This window comes from Equus asinus, chromosome 21 (assembly GCF_041296235.1).
Source record: "Equus asinus isolate D_3611 breed Donkey chromosome 21, EquAss-T2T_v2, whole genome shotgun sequence".
NCBI classification, from domain to species: domain Eukaryota; kingdom Metazoa; phylum Chordata; class Mammalia; order Perissodactyla; family Equidae; genus Equus; species Equus asinus.
Genome location: NC_091810.1, coordinates 31,609,374 through 31,628,952, shown reverse-complemented (window position 1 = coordinate 31,628,952; position 19,579 = coordinate 31,609,374). Strand labels below are relative to the sequence as shown.

Below are 19,579 nucleotides of genomic sequence, written 5' to 3'. Positions count from 1 at the left end.
TGTACAAACACCACGTCTTCTTTATCCATTCATCCATTGATGGACACTTAGGTTGTTTCTATCTCTTGGCGATTGTGAATAATGCTGCAGTGAACATGGGGGTACAGATATCTCTTTGAGACAGTTATTTCATTTCCTTTGGATATATACCCACATGTGGGATTGCTGGATCGTATGGTGGTTCTATTTTTAATTTTTTGAGGAACGTCTATACTATTTTCCATAGTAGTTGTACCAATTTATATTTCCACCAATAGTATACAAGTGTTCCCTTTTCTCCACACCTTTGTCAACACTTGTTATGTCTTGTCTTTTTGACAATAGCTATCATAACAGGTGTGAGGTGATAGCTCACTGTGGTTTTGATTTGCATTTCCCTGTTGATTAGTGATGTCGAGCATCTTTTCACACACCTGTTTGAGCCACAGGCTTTAAATCTCTTCATTTATGGAAAGTCTGGCCATGAATTGCCTCATTTGTTTCTTTTCCTTTCAATAACGACCTCTATTTTTATGTTTTCTTGCCAGATAAGGTGATCGAAGGGAAACACCATGTTCAGCATGATGTTTAAGATCGCTGAGATGCTTCCATTTCTTCTTCTACCCTTGCTTCTGGATCCGAAGAATTGTGTGACCTAATTTGAACCTCATCCTGTCTACGGAATCCCTTGGCTAATAATTAGGGATGGATTGAATTCAATTGGGCTATCGAGTCAACTAAACGCAGAAGTTAGAACCCATTATTTTGAAAGATACTGCCATTTATAACTTCTAGCCACAGAATTCTACAACAGGTTTTGTTCATTAGCGTAATTATCCAAGGTGATTCAAAGTCATTTCCACTACAGTCATTCCTGAGCCATCTTGAGAGGGCGATCACTGCGGCAGAGGAATCCAAAGAAACTGACCCTTACCTTGAAGTGAAAACCTGAGGTAATACCCTTTTCTCTTTCTCATGTGTGGTGTGAAATATTTAAACCTGGATCTAAATAACAATAGTATTTGTAATATCTGACTTTTGCAAAATAAGGATTCTAAACAACATTGGTAAATTCTGTAGAGTAATTGAAATTTTGTTGCTCTCCAGTGCATATTTTTTACAACTGACTCGCTGGGACTAAATTCAAATATATAAGAGGGCTCCACGTATATGTGGTCAGTTGGTTTTCAACAAGGATGCAAGACCATTCAATGGGAAAAAAACAGTTCTTTCAACATATGGTGCTGAGAAAACTGGCTATCCAAATGCAAAATAATGAAATTGGACTCTTACCTTAAACCATATAGAAGAATTAACTCAAAATGGATCAAAGACCTAAATTTAAGGGCCAAATCTAAAAACTCTTAGAAGAAAATATAAGGGAAAATCTTCATGACATTGAATTTGGCAATGGCTTCTTAGATATGACACCAGAAGCATTTGCAACAAAAGAAGACAGATAAATTGGACTTCATCAAAATTAGAAACTTTTATGCATCAAAGGGCATTATCAAGAGAGTGAAAACGCTACCCAGAGAATAGGAAAAAATATTTGCAAATCATATATCTGATAAGGGATTAATATACAGAATATATAAAAAGCTCCTACAACTCAAAAACAACAACAACAAAAAATAACCCAATTCAAAAATGAGCAAAGAACTTAAATGGGCATTTCTCTGTAGAAGATATACAAGTGGCCAATAAGCACATGAAAAGATGCTCGACTTTATTAGTCATTAGCAAAATGCAAATGAAAACTACAATGAGATACCCCTTCATATCCATTCAGATGACTATTATTAAAAAGATAGAAAATAATTATTGTCAAGGATGTGGAGAAATTGGAGACTTTGTGCATTCCTGATGGGAATGTAGAATGGTGCAGCTGCTGTGGAAAACACTTTGGTTTGGATGTTCCTGAAAAAGTTAAACAGAGTTACCATATGATCCAGCAATTACACTCCTAAGTATAAACCTAGAGAAGTTAAAAGCAGGAACTCAAACAGGTACTTATACACTAATGCTCACAGCAGCACTAGTCCCAATAGCCAAAAGGTGGAAGCAACCCAAGCATCCATCAACCGATGAATGGATAAACAAAATATAATATATACACGCAAGGGAATATTATTCAGCCATGAAAAGGAATGGAATTCTGATACACGCTACAACATAGATGAACCCTGAAAACATTATGCTAAGTAAAATAAACCAGACACAAAAGGACAAATACTGTATGATTCTACTTATAAGAGACACCGAAAATGGGCAAATTCATAGAGACAAATGTAGACTAGAGGTTACTAGCGGCTGGGAGAGAAGGAGAATGGATAGTTAGTGTTTAATGGGTATAGAGTTTCTGTCTGGGATGGAAAACACTCTGGAAGTATTGGTGATGATTGTCTAACATTGTGAATGTAGTTAATGCCACTGAATTGTGCACTTAAAACTGTTAAAATTGTAAATTGATGTTATATGTATATACATGCACACACACATACAGAAGTGGGTAAAATACTGCTTGGCAAAGAAAAGACTAGGTCAGAACTGAAACGTAAAGCTAAGTACAGGCATTGTTACAACCGTAGTGGCTATCAGCTTTAAAAGACGGTAAATATTTCCGAAGGGAAAAGAATCCTTACTTTAGGTGTATGCATGATCAGTGGCTTATTGCTAAGCTTTGCTAAATGGCACCAATTTGACTTTCCAAGAGAGTTTGATTACAAGATATTAAAAGACTGTGGGCTTTTGGAGTTTGACATGGCAGAATGACTGTGCACTCAACAATAAATACGACCACCAGCACGGGGCCAGCACAGGGTATGTGCTCTACAAACAGCTGTTGAATGGATGTCTCACTCTACCGAAAACCAACAGCTGCATAATAATTTTATTTGAAAGATTATTTATGAGTTGTGTGTTGCACATCTTTGTGTGCAATGCACATTTTCCCAAGCCACAGTTTTATAAAATGGAAAAATAATACAGACTGGCACAGTCAATCAAAGGCACGGGAATTCTCTTTTAAATTTATAGAAATTGGGGAACATGATTCTTTTAGGGCTGAGAGATGCCTGGAATTAGGATGAGACTGCTATTGTGATCAGCCAATTAACATTTCTAGGCTGCCCTTCCGAACAACCACCCATATTTGTATTGAATTTATGTCAGGGTACATCAAGCAAACAGGAGGAGAAGGGTACAGAAAAAGATTAATTTGAATAAGCCAGAAATAGAAAAAAATATAGGAACTTGCTTAAATTATTTTAAGGGTAACTTTTTATCGATTGAGTTTATGGCAACAAAATTTAAAAAATATAATAAAGATGTATTGGATAGTGACTTTACATACATATATATATATATATATATATATGTATATAATCTCCACTTTAAATTCCTTCAGCCTAGAGGACTTTGCTCTCTGTGTCTTTTACTTATTACTTTTAAAATTACAAAAGCCAGGAAGAAAACAACTTTACTGTAGCATTTTGAATCGAGTCTAAAATATTTGGTTCCATATTTGACAGCTAGGGTTGCAGATCTTAAACTTCACATTAATGAGTTGGTATCTTATCTTTTTATCTGTGTTCAAATGTGACCTTAGACATTTAGTATCATGGAATGGCTCAAGAAAAGCTTTACGGATTGATTCGCTCCACACACATTTGAGGAATTCTAGCGTGGACCAATGGCTCTGCTTGCGAGACATGCTCTCTCGGAGCTCAGAGCTGGAGGGAGAGAGAGCAGTAAACAAATAAGGACAGTAAATTCTAGTAAATGCTGCAGGAGAACTCAGCATGGAGGGGTTTGCGAGAACGCCTGCCTTTGGAGGAGTAGGGGAAATCTTTGCGAAGAAGGCGCAGCAGATGCTTTGGGGGACCTTTCATCACCTCCCCTCCTCCCCTCTGATTCGGTTGCTCAGACAGTGCATGGTTCTGCAGCCCTGAGAGTGTGGGCTGTGCCTCTCAGCTGTTCTGCCCGAGAGCTTTCTCTGAAGCCTCTGGACATTGAAGTATAGTGCTGACTGCCCAGGTAGTTAATGTCCCCAGGGGCAATCTCCCACTGCCCAGGAGGAATGAAAGCCAATAGACCAATGCTGCAGTCCCCCCCAGCTTTAAAGGACCAGTTCTAAGAAGTGTTCTGTGTGGTTTTCAGAGGTCCTGACGGGGCGTACAGCAACAACCTTGAAACTGCAGCTTTATTTACTTTTTCTTCTTCCCTTTTTCAATTTTCCCACCGTGCACTCCTGCTTCCTGTGATCACTTCCCAAATATACCATTTGAACTCCAGTCCTGGACTCAGGTTCTGCTTTTAGAAGAACCCAAATGAACAGAATGTGATGTCTGAGCTGGTGGATGGAGCAGTGGTATAACATCACCAAGGTCCTGGAGTGATTCTTGGAGGCCCGAAAGATGATAGGATGTGTGGGGAACAGTGGGAAAGTCAGAGTGTGCTGGGCTGAGGGATCTGGGGACGGGGTGAGGCTGGAGAGGTGTGTTGGGATCAATCATGAAAAATCTTATGAGGTGTGGGAAGGATTCAGGGCTGTCTTGTAAGTGACAGCAGATAACATGCTCAGCAGGGATGTCACGCTCAGAGGTGAGACACAGGAGGCAGGGTGAACAGTTAGGAGACATCATAACACTCCAGGTGAGAGAGGATAAATGAGGGAGATTCAGTTATGAATGAGGAAGAGGAAACAGCATGGAGAAACGTGGAAGCAGTGGACTCGATGGACTTGGTGATTACATGGAGGGGCGGAAGGAGAGAGTGAAGTTCAGGTTGTCATTTAGATTTTTAGCTTGTCAGATCAGGCGGATGATGATACCTCTTTCTGTTGAAACCTAATCCCCTAGGTGACAGTATTAGGAGGTGGGTCCTCTGGGAGGTGACTAGGTTGTGAAGGTGGAGCCCTCTTAGTGTCCTTATAAAAGAGACCTCAGAGAACTCTGTTACCCTTTTCACCATGTGGGGACACAGCAAAAAGGTGGCTGTCTATGAACCAGGAATTGGCCCTCACCAGACACTGAATCTGCCGGTGCCTTGATCTTGGACTTTCCAGCCTACAGAACTGTGGGAATTAAATGTTTAAGCCACCAAATCTATGTTATTTTTGTTACAGCAGTCCAAAATGCTAAGACACCATCCTTATGTGGAGGGCTGGATTGTCAGGTAAAGTTAATAAAGTTGTTGAGCTCAAAATGTGGAGGAGCAGTGGTATAACATCACCAAGGTTATGTGAATGCCATCTTAAGGTGTTTGATTATATTAACCTGGCATTCCATGTTAAGATTTATTACAGTTGAGAAAAATGGTCAGAGAATATGACTTAGCAAGTTTAAAACGCTAATCTATTGATTTGCTACGGAGTGGCAATATATCATGGGTGTCTGGTAAATTTCTTAGTTGTGGTAATTTCTTGTTAACCTCATTCAAGGGAAGTCTACAAACTTCTTGCGGATCTTAGCGTAAGGCAATTTATACAAACAGGAATTTTGGCATCCCGGACTCAAATAAAGCTTTAGAATGAGAGTCCAGGTAACTGTCATTCATTGCAGATGTAGTTTCAGTAAAAGCTGAAAAACTGTGATGGAAATTTAGAAGTAAATGAAATTTCCTTAAAGCACTGGTTTTCATATTAGACTCTTGTGCCCCACACACACTCAGATAAAGCCTTTGTGAATCAATAGGGGTTGAATGAATAGGGGCAATCTGTCAAACAAAGCTGAAGCTGGAGTCAGAAGAGCATAACTTATAATAGGAGAACATGTAGGGTGAGGCAAACACTAGTAGAGGTTGGTGGCTGAGGAGTTGAGTAAAACTGGAAAAGAGTGAAATGGTTCAGGAGCTAATAGGCATTGTCTCTTGGGTTGGTTTCACTGGAAGCAGAGCCTGAGACAACAATTCGGTTGTATTGTTTGATTTTTGAGGGACAGCTCCTTATGACAAACCTGTGTGTGAGAGATAGAAGCTGAATAGGGAAGGAGAAAATCCAAGCAAGGATACGATGTCATATAAAGTTTAGCCACAGTCTAATCCATAAAGATGTACTGCCTGGGCCCTTTGAATCCTGTATCAGTCATTGGCCATCTGAGAGTGGAGAGCCTGGGGATAACCTCCTGTGATGGTTAATTTTATATATCAACTTGGAGAATGATTTTGGATGAGATTAACATTTAAATCTATGAATTTTGAGCAAAGCAGATTGCCCTTCATAATGTGGGTGAGCCTTGTCCAATCAGTTGAAGGCCTAAATACAACAAAAAGACTGGCTCTAGAGCAAGAGGGAATTCTCCAGCAGATCACCTTTAGACTTCATCTGCACCATCTGCTCTCCTGGGTCTCCAGCTGGCTAGCTCACACTACAGATTTGGACTTGCTAGCCTCTATAACTGTGTGAGCTAATTCCTTATAAGAAATTTCTTTTATATACACATCATATTGGTTTATTTCTCTAGAGAATCCTGAATAATACACCTCCTGGAGGTCTCTGTCTCAGGGGAGTTTGCTCCCATCTGCCAAGGGCAAGGCTTCTGCAAAGGTCACGGGTATAGATTGCCCTTTGTAGTAGTCCTCGCAGCAACCGATGGCTTTGAGCTCCAGCAGGGAAAGGCGATCTTGGTGGAGTAGCTGTCTCCTTCAGGGTGCACGCATTTGGACATCCCTTCCATGGAGTGCTTGGAAAATGATGCAAGAATAAACAGTAGTGAATTACAATTATTTAGTGGCAAGTTAAGTTTATGGCCCTTAACAAATCCCTCCTCCCTACTTTATCAGTTCTTGTGAGGCTCCTTGAAGCAACATTTGTTAGTGTGACAGCATGATACTGTGGTGTAAACTTTTTGGGCTTTGAAGTCAAAGAGACGTACGTTCAAGTTCCAGCCCCGCACTGACCCACTGAGCAACATTTACACGTGTAACTTAATTTCTGGGTTTTGATTCCACTTCTGTATGACAAATATTACCATAACCTCACAGATGTGCCGTGAAGATTCAAATTAAAATTGATATCATATATGGAAAGCAAATAAATGTCACCTGTGAATACTGAGCTCTTCTGTGCCGGACAGTGAGTTAAACAACTTAAAATTGTTATCAGGTAAAATTCACACAAAGGTTCTCTAAAGTAGATACTATTCAACTTGTTTCTTAACGTGGAACCTGATGTGCAGCCGGGTTAAGACACAGGCCCAAGGTCACCAGGCTGGGAAGCGAAGGAGCTGGCATTCTTCCAAGTGTATGTCCGGAAGTAAAGCCCTGCGATAATGTTCAGCTTCTGACAAATAGAAATTCTAGAAGCCTTGAGAGTTGGTCACTCCACAGGCATAAGATCCTGCTCCAGGGATCTGAAATTATAGGCCACTGCCGTGGGCGCTCCCGGCCCTTGGGAATGCGGCAACAAGGGTGATGAGGAGTGGGGCTGTCAAGGATTCTAGCCATTGCCATTGCATCTTGAGTCCAACGTGTCCGACGTGCCTCATGCTCTTCCCACCGCCTGCCAATCATCTCAAATTGCATGGTGGCTTGAGGAGGTGGGTAAATAGAATCAAGGGCAAAAGGGCGCTTTTAAAGTTCCTTTTGGTATGTCATCCTCAGGATGCGAATCCACGTCTCTGGGGTCGAAAAGGTCACAAACAGAAAACCTGCTGCACTTCTGAGTCTTCACAGATTTCAATGATTTGGTCCAAATCCAAGAAACCATCTTGAGACAATAAAAAGGCCGCTGAATGGGAACCAAGCAGGACGGCTCAACTCTCACCGAGGTACCAGAGGCATTTAATTTTCATGGTCTTACAATAACTTTAAAGGCAAATTATAAAAAGTAAGGCTCAGTTTTGGTAAGGCTCCAATTTATGTGCTTCGGGCTTCTTCTAACTAGACTGTGGGGGCAGCGGGCTAAGCAAGTTTAGATTTAAAGACTTTTGCCAAAGTGTCCCGCATGGAAATTTCCTGCATTTTGTGGTGTTTCCAAAGGCATCTCCTGGTACCCTCCTAGGCCTCATCTCATCCACGGGTCTGGAAAGTGGGCCGTGACAGCTGGAAGGTGATGTTTTAAAGGGCCAGTGCTAAAGTTAGGGACCAAATCACATTGTCTAATGCATTTGGGAAATCAGTATCTGTTTTGGTGTTAAAATTTAATTATCGTTTTAGTTTTTGCCTCTCAAGGGAAACTGAGGCCTGCAAGGGAGGTGCTATGCATAGTGATTAGGATCTCAGAGCCTCGGTTTCTTCATGTGCAACATGTGGATGTCAATCACTACCTCATGGTGATGTTAGATGGAATAAATTCAACAATGATTGCAAAGCCCTCAGCAAAGTTGCTGGCATATATTGAGGGCTAACACAGCAATCATTAACAGGAGAAAAGCCGTCTGTTACAGGATGAACAAAATCTTCTGTAAAGCATGAGATTGAGAAATAGAGTGATCTGTGGGTTGACTTGGACAGTAGTGGACTCTGGTGTCCGGACTGAATGACTGAATGAGGTGGCCTTTGAAAGGAGAGAAAATGGACGTCTTGTCTTCTCTGAGCTTCTGCCAACACCGAAAAGGCTGAGGAACGGTTTCATGGTGTATCAGGGTTCCGTTTTTAAAACTGGTTGCACACATCACTCATTTGAGGGTCCTGATGGGTAGTTTAGGAGAGAAAATGAATGTCTATGTTCTTGAAGGCCAATTTGGGAGTGCAAATCTTGGATTTGGGATCTCATTGGAAAGTCTGTGTTATTTAAATTTCTAAAGCGAGCCCTCTCATGTGACCTCAAGCTAATGCGTGGGTCTGTTGGAATAACAGCTTTGAGTAATTTCTTCCAGCAGTGCCTACTAAGTAACCCGGGATAAAAGTATTGTTTTCCCATGAATGGTGGAATTGTCAGGAAGGTAACAAATTGCCCCAGACTTTTGTTGGTGCAATGGAATTCAAGCTTCTTTCAATTTTTTTGGACTTCCAAAAAAAATCTTTGAGAGACTACTGTGTGGCAATACTGCGTGCTGGCCAGAGAGTCTATAGATGACAACACAGTGTCCCAGAATCTTGCCTTATTTTTCTTTTCCCTCCACCCCCACCCGCCATCTCTCACCAGACAGAATAGGTGAAGAGGTTGAGTTGTAGATCTCATTTCTCCTGTTTTGCTGCTTGTGAAGTCTGCCAACAGAATCCACCTTGACAAAGTCAAGGACTGTGCGTTTAATGTTGAACTGAGTGAATAAATTATGCATGAAATTGTGCCGGAGTCTCTAGTGTGCAGAATTGCTCCTTTTGATATGAAAGGTTAATTCAGAAAGGAGTCCAAAATAGCTGGAAATTGTGGGGATAAGTGGATAGTATTCACTGTTGTGAGCTGTTATTACTAGAAATTGCATTCCCTCTCTGGCTTCCCCGGAGATTTCTCTTTGCCAGTGAATATAAACTGTACTCAATAGAATAGCATTTAGGAGTAACAAGAGTGTATGTCCACACACAATAAAATATTCTAATGGCGTTTTAAAAAGAAGTTGTACTTTTTCAGGTATATCATGTACCCCAAGGAAGAATTTCTACTGCATTTAGGTCAAGAACAAGGCATAGCAAACATAATGAGTTTTGGACATATATGTATTGTAAGGGGCTGCCTGGGACTCCTGTTTCTGAGCCTGGGCTGGTCATGCCACTGATTAGTCATGCAAGCCTGGTTTCTGATAAAGCCCAAACCATCCTTGCTTAAAGAAGGAACCACCCCAAATTGTTTTTATCACTACAGCTTACGCATCCAGCTTTAATTTAATCTTCGGTAAATTTATGAAGCTCTTCAACCTATTTCACTTAAATGTCCTTTTTACACACATCCTTATATCATTTTTATGTTAGTTCATTATTTCCAGCAGAAAAACGTAGCTGTCTGGAAAGCTAAATTTGACTGAAAATACACATACACATATTTTTGGAGCTTGTTAGAGACTCTTTTTTGTGTTTCCATCACAAGGGAACGGAATTGAGCCACCAGACTGTGGAAGTTGTTTATTTTTGTCGCTCTTATGTACATTTTCAGAAACCATCTACTTCTTAATCTCCACCGGGGACTAGCAGTTTTTTTCTCTAATTATAAAGTGGTCTCATTTCTGACCTGGCGTAGTTTTTAATTTGAATTCCTGGCTTGTGTTTATAAACTGTTAGACTACATTATCCTGTTGGGAACGTTGAGAGAAAGGCTTCAGTCTTTTGTGTTGGTTTTAACAATTAGATATTCATTCAGTGTCTTAAAATGTATTTCGGAGCAACCAAAGATGCACTTTTGATGTCGTTTTTTTTCCTTCTGTGTTTCACTTATCTATCTATTTCACATTAGTGATAAAGCTTGTAAAACTCTGGATGGGTGACGGTGAATAGTTGTAGTAGTATTATAAAACCTAACAGGAGTCAACAAAATTGATACAATTACTTTTTTTAATGTATTTTTTTGTTTCAAATGTTTATGTGGAAAAAGATATAGAAATCTTGGTGTAGGGAAGATATTCCTACAAATTTTGGCAGATGCTGGGTTAAAATAAAGTAGTTGCTCATACAATACGGTGTCTGGGTTTTTTTTTAAAGTGCTATTTTGTTGCTTTATGGCATTACTAAGGAGCGTTTAAAATGTCTAAACCTTACTCTACTCATTAACGCAAGAGAGTTGCGTTTCTTTATTCTGCTGTCTGCTATTCTGAGTTCTGGACAGCAAGTTGGTAAAATGGCCTCTTGTCACTGGAAATTCTCTCTCGTGAACAGTGAGAATATGCTGTGCCTGAGGGCTGCAAACATTTTTTTCATGTGAACCTGGATGCCCCAGGCTGCTAAAACTCTAGAATTAAGGCCCAAGGCAGTATGGAATTGTGCGTAACATTCCAATGACTTGGTTACAGCGATGCCTACTCCTGTGATATTAGATACTACGTATTCAAAAATACTTTGGCCAGCCAAAGATGGCTTCTGATGCAGATTCAAATGCTTTCTGCAGATCAAACTGAAAAATCAATGCATAAACAACTTTGTAGCATTGATGACAGGTTTCCAAGGTAGTGAAGAGATCGATTAGTGTCTGATTATAATTTATGCAATTCTGCAAGATAAACTAAGTAGGAGAAGTTTTCATAGAATTATGTAATATACACCTACACACATGCATGCAAAAAACAAAAACCAAAGTTCTTTTAAGAGAGACTCAATCTAGCATTTACATATATTTATATATTATATAAATACATTTACACATATTTTATGTGTATAATATATAAATACACGTAATTATTTTACATATAAATATGTGTAATTTTACATATAAAACAAATAATTTTAAATAAATTTTGAAGGATTTTAATTAAATTTAAGTATATTTATATGATTTTAAATACGACATTTAAATATATTATTTAAATATGTTATTTAAAATTATGGCGACAGAATGTTCACTTTTACCCCAGACATTTTTGCAAGCAAGGAATCACAAAGAAACAATTTAGAAGCAAATGGAGAATCTTTTCCGCAAGTAATTAATACCTTTAAAAGCATGTTTGAAATAAGTAGTTAAGCAAGACAATCAATCTCTTTAAAAGCTTCCAATTCACCAGAGGCCCATTCAGCAGCACACACCTGCTCACCAACAGTCCAACACCCTGACACCATCAACGTTTTCTTTATCTACCCTCCTTTTTCTTGAGGGAGGGGAAAGTAGATACTCATTTTCTTAAAAATTCATACATCCCCACTCCCTCCAAGTTCCAAAAGCATGATGCATTCAATTTTCATTATGAAGGTGACTAGTGGATATTTAGACGGTTGCATTTAAAATTGCATGTATTAAATGCACATAAAACGAAGAAATTGTTTGTAAAATATTAAACACAAGCGTTCTTTTTCCCAGTTGTTGAACACAAATATGGGCTTGCCATGCACGTGTGTTATCTTGGGAAAATCTGTAGCTTTGTTAGCCCTTCTTTAAATCACACAAATTATCCCTTTTACCTATAAATGATCTTTTCTTTTGGTAAGTTTCCTTGAGTAAATATAACTTCTCAAAACCATAAGTAAGTTAACCAGAAATGCAAGGAAAAAGTAACTCTTGTTCAGAAGTGATTTATCTTTTTAAGCATCATTTGGGGGCAATATAAAAGGCAATTTTAAAAATGCAACTAATCTTTAGAAAAAATATTATGAAAGGACTGTATTAGTATTCTGTCGTGTTGTGTTAGCAGCCATTTCATGGGAAAGATGTTTCATTTCAAGGGAAAGATGTTTCATTCCAATAAGATCCTCCACTGCAAGAAAATGATTTTTTTCTTCTTTGGCACAACTCCAATAGTTTTTTTCTTTCCCCTCCCAGTGGATGAAATGACCTGAGGGGAAAACACAGGTTTTTTTGAAAGAACGGATTTACAGGTAAATGTGACCAATGAAAATATTTGAAGTTAAACAATGAAAATCAAGTGATTGACACAGATCTTCTCGGTGAGTGGTTTGGAGTTCTGCTGACTGGTTATAAGGAATGATCGTCTGCCCCAAATGGTGAGGGTGCTCATTTTAATCTATTGATGTTGGGTATTGATTTTGGAAGATTTGCAATATGATACATGCCGTAGATATTTTTTCAGCTGGCACCAAGTGTATCCAATGCTAATATTTATTTTATTATTCATTGAGTTCTTATACTTTCCAATTTTTAGACACAAAAATTGATATTTACTCTTGAAACACTTAAAGAAATCAGTCTCCCCACTATTTGGAAGCGTAGGAAAACTGTTTCTTTTTTGGTTGCAGTGTGTATTGGTTTCCTATTGCTATTGTAAAAAATTACCACAAATAAACAATACAAATTTATTATCTTACCATTCTAGGTCTCACTGAGCTGAAATCAAGGTGTCGGCAGGGCTTCGTTCCCTTCTGGAAGCTTGTTTCCTAGTCTTTTTCACCTTGTAGAGGCTGCCCACGTGCCTTAGCTCGTGGCTGTCCTTCCACTGTCAAAGCTAGCCATGTTGCGTCTCTCTGACACTTCTTCTGTAGTCACCTCTTCCTCTTCCTCTCATCTCAGCAGGAAAAGAACTCATGTGATTAGCTTGGGCCCACCCAGATGATCCAGGCTAATCTCCCATCTCAAGGTCCTTAGCGTCTGCAAAATCCCTTTTGCCAGGTAAGGTAACATATTCACAGGTCCTGAGGATGTGGATGTAGACACCTTTAGGGGATCATTATTCTGCCTATATGCACAGAAAGATGAAGAAAGTCAACAGCAATAGCAGTTACTGTCGTTTATTTTATTTGGTGCCTCCTTTGTGCTCTTTACAAAGGTGACAACGTATGGTGCATAGTAGGCACCCAATAAGTATTTGTTGAGTGAATGAGTGAATGAGCCAAGGATTGATTGATTCTTGTCTTTATTTATCAGATGGCATTATTTGGAGCATTTAGCAGAAGTGGGAAGGCACTCCAGGATTGATTACTAGCAGAGAAATGGAGAGGTTTTACAAGAATTTACTGATGCTTACAAGCAAATGCACAGCTTGGTGTAACATTTTGCCAGAGGCATGAGAATACAGTAACATAAATATCAGGTGTTGGAATAAAGTCACTGTTCACGCTCAAAGGTCAAAGTGCCAACCAGTTTACTCATTCCCTGAAGGAAATAGGCCGCAGAAAGTACACGACTCTGAGTCGTTCCTTCAACCCTGTGGAATATTCGAGGAGGGAACAAAACAAAGCTATGCACACACGGGGCACCCAGAGTAGTCCAGCATCCTGGACGATTCCTCTTGGCCATGGTCAATGGAGCCATGAAGCTTCTTGTAACTACTGGGGTTTGGATGGGATGAACCTCACGTGTCTCTTTGTGAGTAAACAGAGCATGCACCTGCCTTATTTTCTACTTCAGAGTCGGTATCCTGAAGCGGAAAACGCTTCAAATTTGGATCAAAAGATCTGCATTCAAATCTTATATAACCGGGTAACACAGAGCGTCAGTAAAATAGAGATAACAATATCTGCCTTATGGATTGATGCAAGGATTAGAGATATCTTTATAAGGGTGTTAGTACAGGAACAATGAATATAATAGGCACTCAATAAATAGCAGGTATTTTTATTATTATTGCTATTTTTTAAGATTTTTTTTTCCTTTTTCTACCCAAAACCCCCTGGTACATAGTTGTATATACTTAGTTGCGGTTCGTTCTAGTTGTGGCATGTGGGACGCTGCCTCAGCGTGCTTTGATGGCAGTGCCATGTCCATGCCCAGGATTTGAACCAACGAAACACTGGGCCGCCTGCAGCGGAGCGTGCGAACTTAACAACTTGGTCACTGGGCCAGCCCCTTTATTATTATTTTCATAAAATTTCTCAGCCAGCTTCTAATTTTCCTGGTGATGTGTTATACAAAAATATCATTCATCCCAGATAAGTAGGCACACTTTGGTTAAGAGTTGAGTCCCTGGATTTATTCATCCACTTATTCATTCTTTTCACACATTCCTAAATTCCCTTTTGTTAATTATGTACCACGCTACAGGCTGTGAATACAATAATGAACAGAACAGATGTGGTCTCTTTCGTCATAGAGTTTGCAGTCTAGTGGAAGGGAGAGGCCATTAAGTAAATAAACAAATTAAGGTTCATATCCCGGTGCCATAACTTACCCGCTGTGTGGTCTTGGGCAGATGACTGTACTTCTCTGATTCTCTATTTCCTCATCTGTAACTGAGGTTCATGGGACTTCCCTGAAAGATTGTTATGAAGATTAAATTATATAGGGCACATAAATGTTTAGCATAGTTCTTGGCACAGAAGAATTATTATTTTATAACTTTTTTTGATTTTGGTAATTAAAGAGGACATGGTTCTATTTTTGAGGAGGAAGTTATGTCCTTGACAGGGAAAGCACCAAATAGCAAATAAACATTGAAAAAGTGAGACTGTGTCCTAACTTACCCTCCCTAATCTCTCAGACTCAAATTTTTGCGGAATACCATTGCTGCTAATGCTGTTGCTCGTCTACGCACAGCTATTACTACGATTGCTCTTGCTACTCTCCTCAGCTCTTACTGAGGTGTTGCTCTGTGTCAGTCACTGTTCCAATCACAGTGCCTGCGTTATATTTCATGCACATCACAGCCTTGTAGGGGGGATCGGGTGCTGTTGTAGAACCCGTCTCACTGCTAAAGAAATGGAGGCAGGCGAGTTGAGCCCTAGATCTACATCAACAGACTGAGTGGCCGGAATTCTAACCCAGGCGGGCTGACTCCAGTGTCCGCCATCCTTTGGAAGGAGGCGGGATGTGGGATAACTTTCCAATGAGATAAATTTCAGGGTGGAGGATGATGTGAAAGGAAAAGAGGAATGAAGGGCTGAAATTTCACTTCACTGCTCTAAGATAAAAAGAGATATACGTTGTGTGCTCATTATGTTCATTCTCTGATCAGACATTCTCTAAGTGCCTCCCAAATTCTGGGCGCTGTGAAAGGAGATTGTTTGTGTCGTCAAGGAACTCTCAGTCCATTGTGGGGACAGGTGGTGACTACGAACAGGTTGTTAACATAGAGTACGCTGCCAGGTGTAACAGAGGTCGGTGCGTGTGGTACTTGGGAAAGTTCAGGGCATCTCCCCTGGCCTCTGGTGGCCAGGAAAGGTTACCCGGAGAAAGACATCCTGAGGAAAATTCAAGATTTGCTCACTAGAGCCTGAGAAAATTATTTATTAAGATGTGTGGATGAACATGTTCACGATGGTAAAGAGCACAGGCTTTGGAGTTAAAAACAGCTACTTTCAAACCCTGCCTCTGCCATCTTCTAACTCTGAACTTTTCCCCATTAAGTCCTTGGAGTCCTCATCTGAAAGATAGGAATAATGAGAGTACCTTTTTCTTCGGTTTGTAGTGGAGGCTACATGTAAACTGTTGGCACAGTGTTGACATATAGTAAATGTCGATAAAAGTTGACATTTGTTATCATTTCTCTTGTCATTGTTGTCACCATCATCATCATCATCCTTATCATCATTTTTTCAGAAATAAGTCCCAAACAGCAGGACAGGTAACAAAGGAAGTTTTTAGTTGTTACTGAAATATTAAGAAACATAGCACATGGTCTTAATTTTTAAAGCTTGAAAAATTTCAGACATTTTATAAGTCCCTGTGAAGTCATACAAATATATATTACTGGAACTGGCGTGTGGAAAGAGCACAGTTTGTTTTTACCCCAGTTGAAAATGTGCAATGACATAATGTAACCCTTTAAGATAACAGAAGCCAGCTGCCCCATTCATATTTGAATATGAGTCACCTTCCAGGGAGACTTGCAAGATTCTACGTGCCAAGCTGGAAAAGTAAAAATTGCTAGCAAGGCGGGAAAGAATAAATTCACACTTGGAAGGAGGTATTATAGGCTAGAGGCCCCATCCAGCCAATTCCCTTTTGGAGCGGAAAACTGCACCCTAGTGGCCAGAAACAGGAACTGCAGCACCGTGGCATCATGCACGGTCTGTATTTTTGAAACATGGAGCCCTCTTCACATTTTGGGAACCCTTTACACTTGATTGAAAATATTTTGCTTAAATGGCACATATGCCCAGGCACAAACGTAGTCTGCTGTAATGACAAAAACACGGTGTGGTTATTTCCCCCCCAAGGCCATGGTGTTGGGTTGGCCAACCATTTCCAATATCTTCCAATTTAGCAGAGCAAGTCTCAGAAAAAAAAATAAAGACTAAATTCTTGACAACAGGGACAACGAAAGAAAGGCCTGAAATTTCAGATAATGGCTGTCTTCATGAGTGTTTGCTGAGAACCTGTCAGAAAGAGGATGCCTGTATGTGGTGCTTGGGAACATTTTAAAAATTCATTACATCTGTAAATTGAATTAACACATAGACTATTGGATGAGGTTAGAAGGTTAGTTTGAAGGAATGACAAACTGCTAATTAGGGTTCCCCTCATGGCTGAATCAGATTTGCTATGGGTCTGTCCCTGTGAACTTTTACCTGAATGATAATTCAGTGATCAGTAATCAGTTGGTTGAATCAAAACCTGGAAGGCACTTTAATTTAGGCAGCTTTGGACAGGCCGTGGCATATGTCCTGTTGCACAGAGTAACCCATGCCACTGAAAACAACAATGCTCACGAAAAATGATAGTGGGCACTATTTGCAGGAACAGAGTCAGATTGTTAGGGAAGGTGAAACAGCAAGTATAAAAGTGAACTTGAATTTTGCCTTTCAATAAAATCTTGTGGAGGAAAACTTGGCCATAGGAATCCTACATTTTGACTTCTAATTCAGCTTCTATCAATTTAACAGCATAATTTAAGATGTATATAAGAATTTAACAGTGAAGATGTTCAGAGTAGCATTGTTTATTTTAATGAAAGATTGAAAATAATATAAACATTTATAGTAGGGATTGATTAACTAGATTATAAACACCCATACGATGAAGTATTTTTGTGCTGTTAAAGGGGTTTTTTAGAGGTATATTTATGGACATTTAAAGAAGTGCATAATATATTACTAAGCAAAAAATAAGATGGTAGGTCTGATTTTGATTATACTAATGATCACATTTAACTGGTATCTTTTTGTACAATGTTCTTTATGTTAAAAAAAATTGTGTGGTGTCTTTCCTATTTGACCTCTTTCCATTTCTATTAACTTTACTATTAAATTTATTTTGGTCGAGTTCTGATGTTTGATTTCTTAGCTGTGTAAAATGTAATATTTAATTTTATTAAAGAGAATTCAAAATATGTAATTTATTTATTTTCTTAACTCTATAACTGCTTATTCACAAGAAAAGCAAAAAAATTATTGCCCACAAGAATATTCCCACTTTAGCAATGTTCCCATAATAATCTGAGTCTATTGTGTACTTTGGATGGCCAGCCTAATATCAGTGTGACTCCACTGCAATGTCAAGAAACATATTTCGTAGGACTAAGTGGCAAAGAGGCACCGCTAAACCTACTTAAGTAAGAGCCATCCCATCTCGCCTCTGCCCTGTCACTCCACCAGCTTCCTGCAGTTATGGAAGAAGTTGGGAGAGTGAATGATAAATGATGTCATGTCACCATGAACACTGCTTCCATTAAATGTATAGGAAGAAACATTTTATAATTTCAGTATTAAATTTCATTTGTGCATTGCATATTTGTTATAATTGTAGCAAGCATTGGTTAAATGTGAGATTCTGGGAATACCATTCCACCCAGCATAATTTAGTGAAAGACATTTTAGAATGGCATTCTGGCATTAATGTTGTATGAGATGCTACTTACACATATATGCATGTGTGTTAAATCTGAGTTTCTCAGACCGGGCACTGTTGACATTTTGGACTGAGTAATTCTCTATTGTAGAGGGCTATCTTGTGCCCCGTAGGCTATTTAGCAGCATCCCTGGCCTCTATTCACTAGATGCCGGTAGCATTCCTTGTCCTCCTCTCCCTGAATTGTGAACAACCAAAAATGTCTGCAGAAATTGCCAAAAGTCACCTGGGGAGGGGCAAAATTGCCCCCGCTGGAGAAGCACTGGCTTAGATTGATATACATGTACCACAGTGTTAATGGATATTAGTTTGAGGTGATGAGCACGTAAATATCTCCTTTCTGTTTGTCTTGTTCTAATTTGTAGATTAGATGTGTATTGCTCTTATATTAGAAAAAAGACCAAAAGGCAAGAAATCCATAATAAATGAATCAAAGCTCTGCAGAGCAGAACATACAGTCTTAGATTGCTCACGGCCCTTGGAGATGGAGAGTGCGTTGCAATTTGCAGTTACCTGCACACACACATATCATTCTTTTGGAGACTTTGATTTTGTGAAGCAGGTGGATAGAGATTATTCCCTTCTTCCTTTACAGATATAAATGCTGAGGTCAAGATCAAGGTCATCCAGGTGGGTAAATAGCAGATGTTGCACTAGACCTCCAGCCTCTTGACTCCTGAATTATATTAACCACGCTCTGGGGCCTATAGCCTGTTCCATGTGTGACCTGTAGGCATGGCTTTGAGTTGTGTTTGTCTCAGGGACTGGTGTGCGTATCCCTGTGGTTAGGTGGACTGTAATGGGGAACTAGAATTAACAAATAGAGAAGAGAGCAGAAAGGCGAGGCATCTCCCCGTTAAAGACGTGAGCAATGATGGGTCTCAGATGGACGACTGATTTCCTTGACTGACCTCCCACACTGAGTCCCAAGCCATCTTGAGGTTTTTTAATACACAAGGAGACTGACAAGTGTCAATTTTGTGAATTATGAAATCATTTATGTACTCAGCTTTTCTATCCTGGATGCATATTTATTTTGAGAAATTTTAGTGGAATTAATTCACCTACTGCCAAGGGAAACAGACCCTCCCAGATTTCCCATTATATTAAGTTTCTGGGCTCTCTTTTTTTTTATTGGTGCATTTCCTATGCTTCTATTAACATAATGGGAATTAAGCATGTGCATCGGCTGGTGCATATATCCATATGCTGGGAATTTAATTTCTCAGTCTAGGGTGTCTTGGATAAGGTACAGTAATTATTATTACCCATTAATATCAGAGTGCACTAAATACCCTGAGAAGTAAATATTTAATATTTCATACTCATTGCCTTTTTTTA

At 39.4% G+C, this 19,579-nt stretch overlaps 1 long non-coding RNA gene across 2 annotated transcripts in view; it reads left to right on the top strand.

Moving 5' to 3' along the window:
* Window positions 1-10,517, top strand: part of LOC139041383 (uncharacterized) — a 36,543-nt gene extending 26,026 nt beyond the window's left edge. For both annotated transcript variants that reach the window (XR_011496418.1, XR_011496417.1), the window contains exons 4-5: window positions 528-932; window positions 7,582-10,517. This is a non-coding gene — a long non-coding RNA (uncharacterized lncRNA). The remainder of the gene's footprint in view (window positions 1-527; window positions 933-7,581) is intronic.
* Window positions 10,518-19,579: the final 9,062 nt, after the last annotated feature.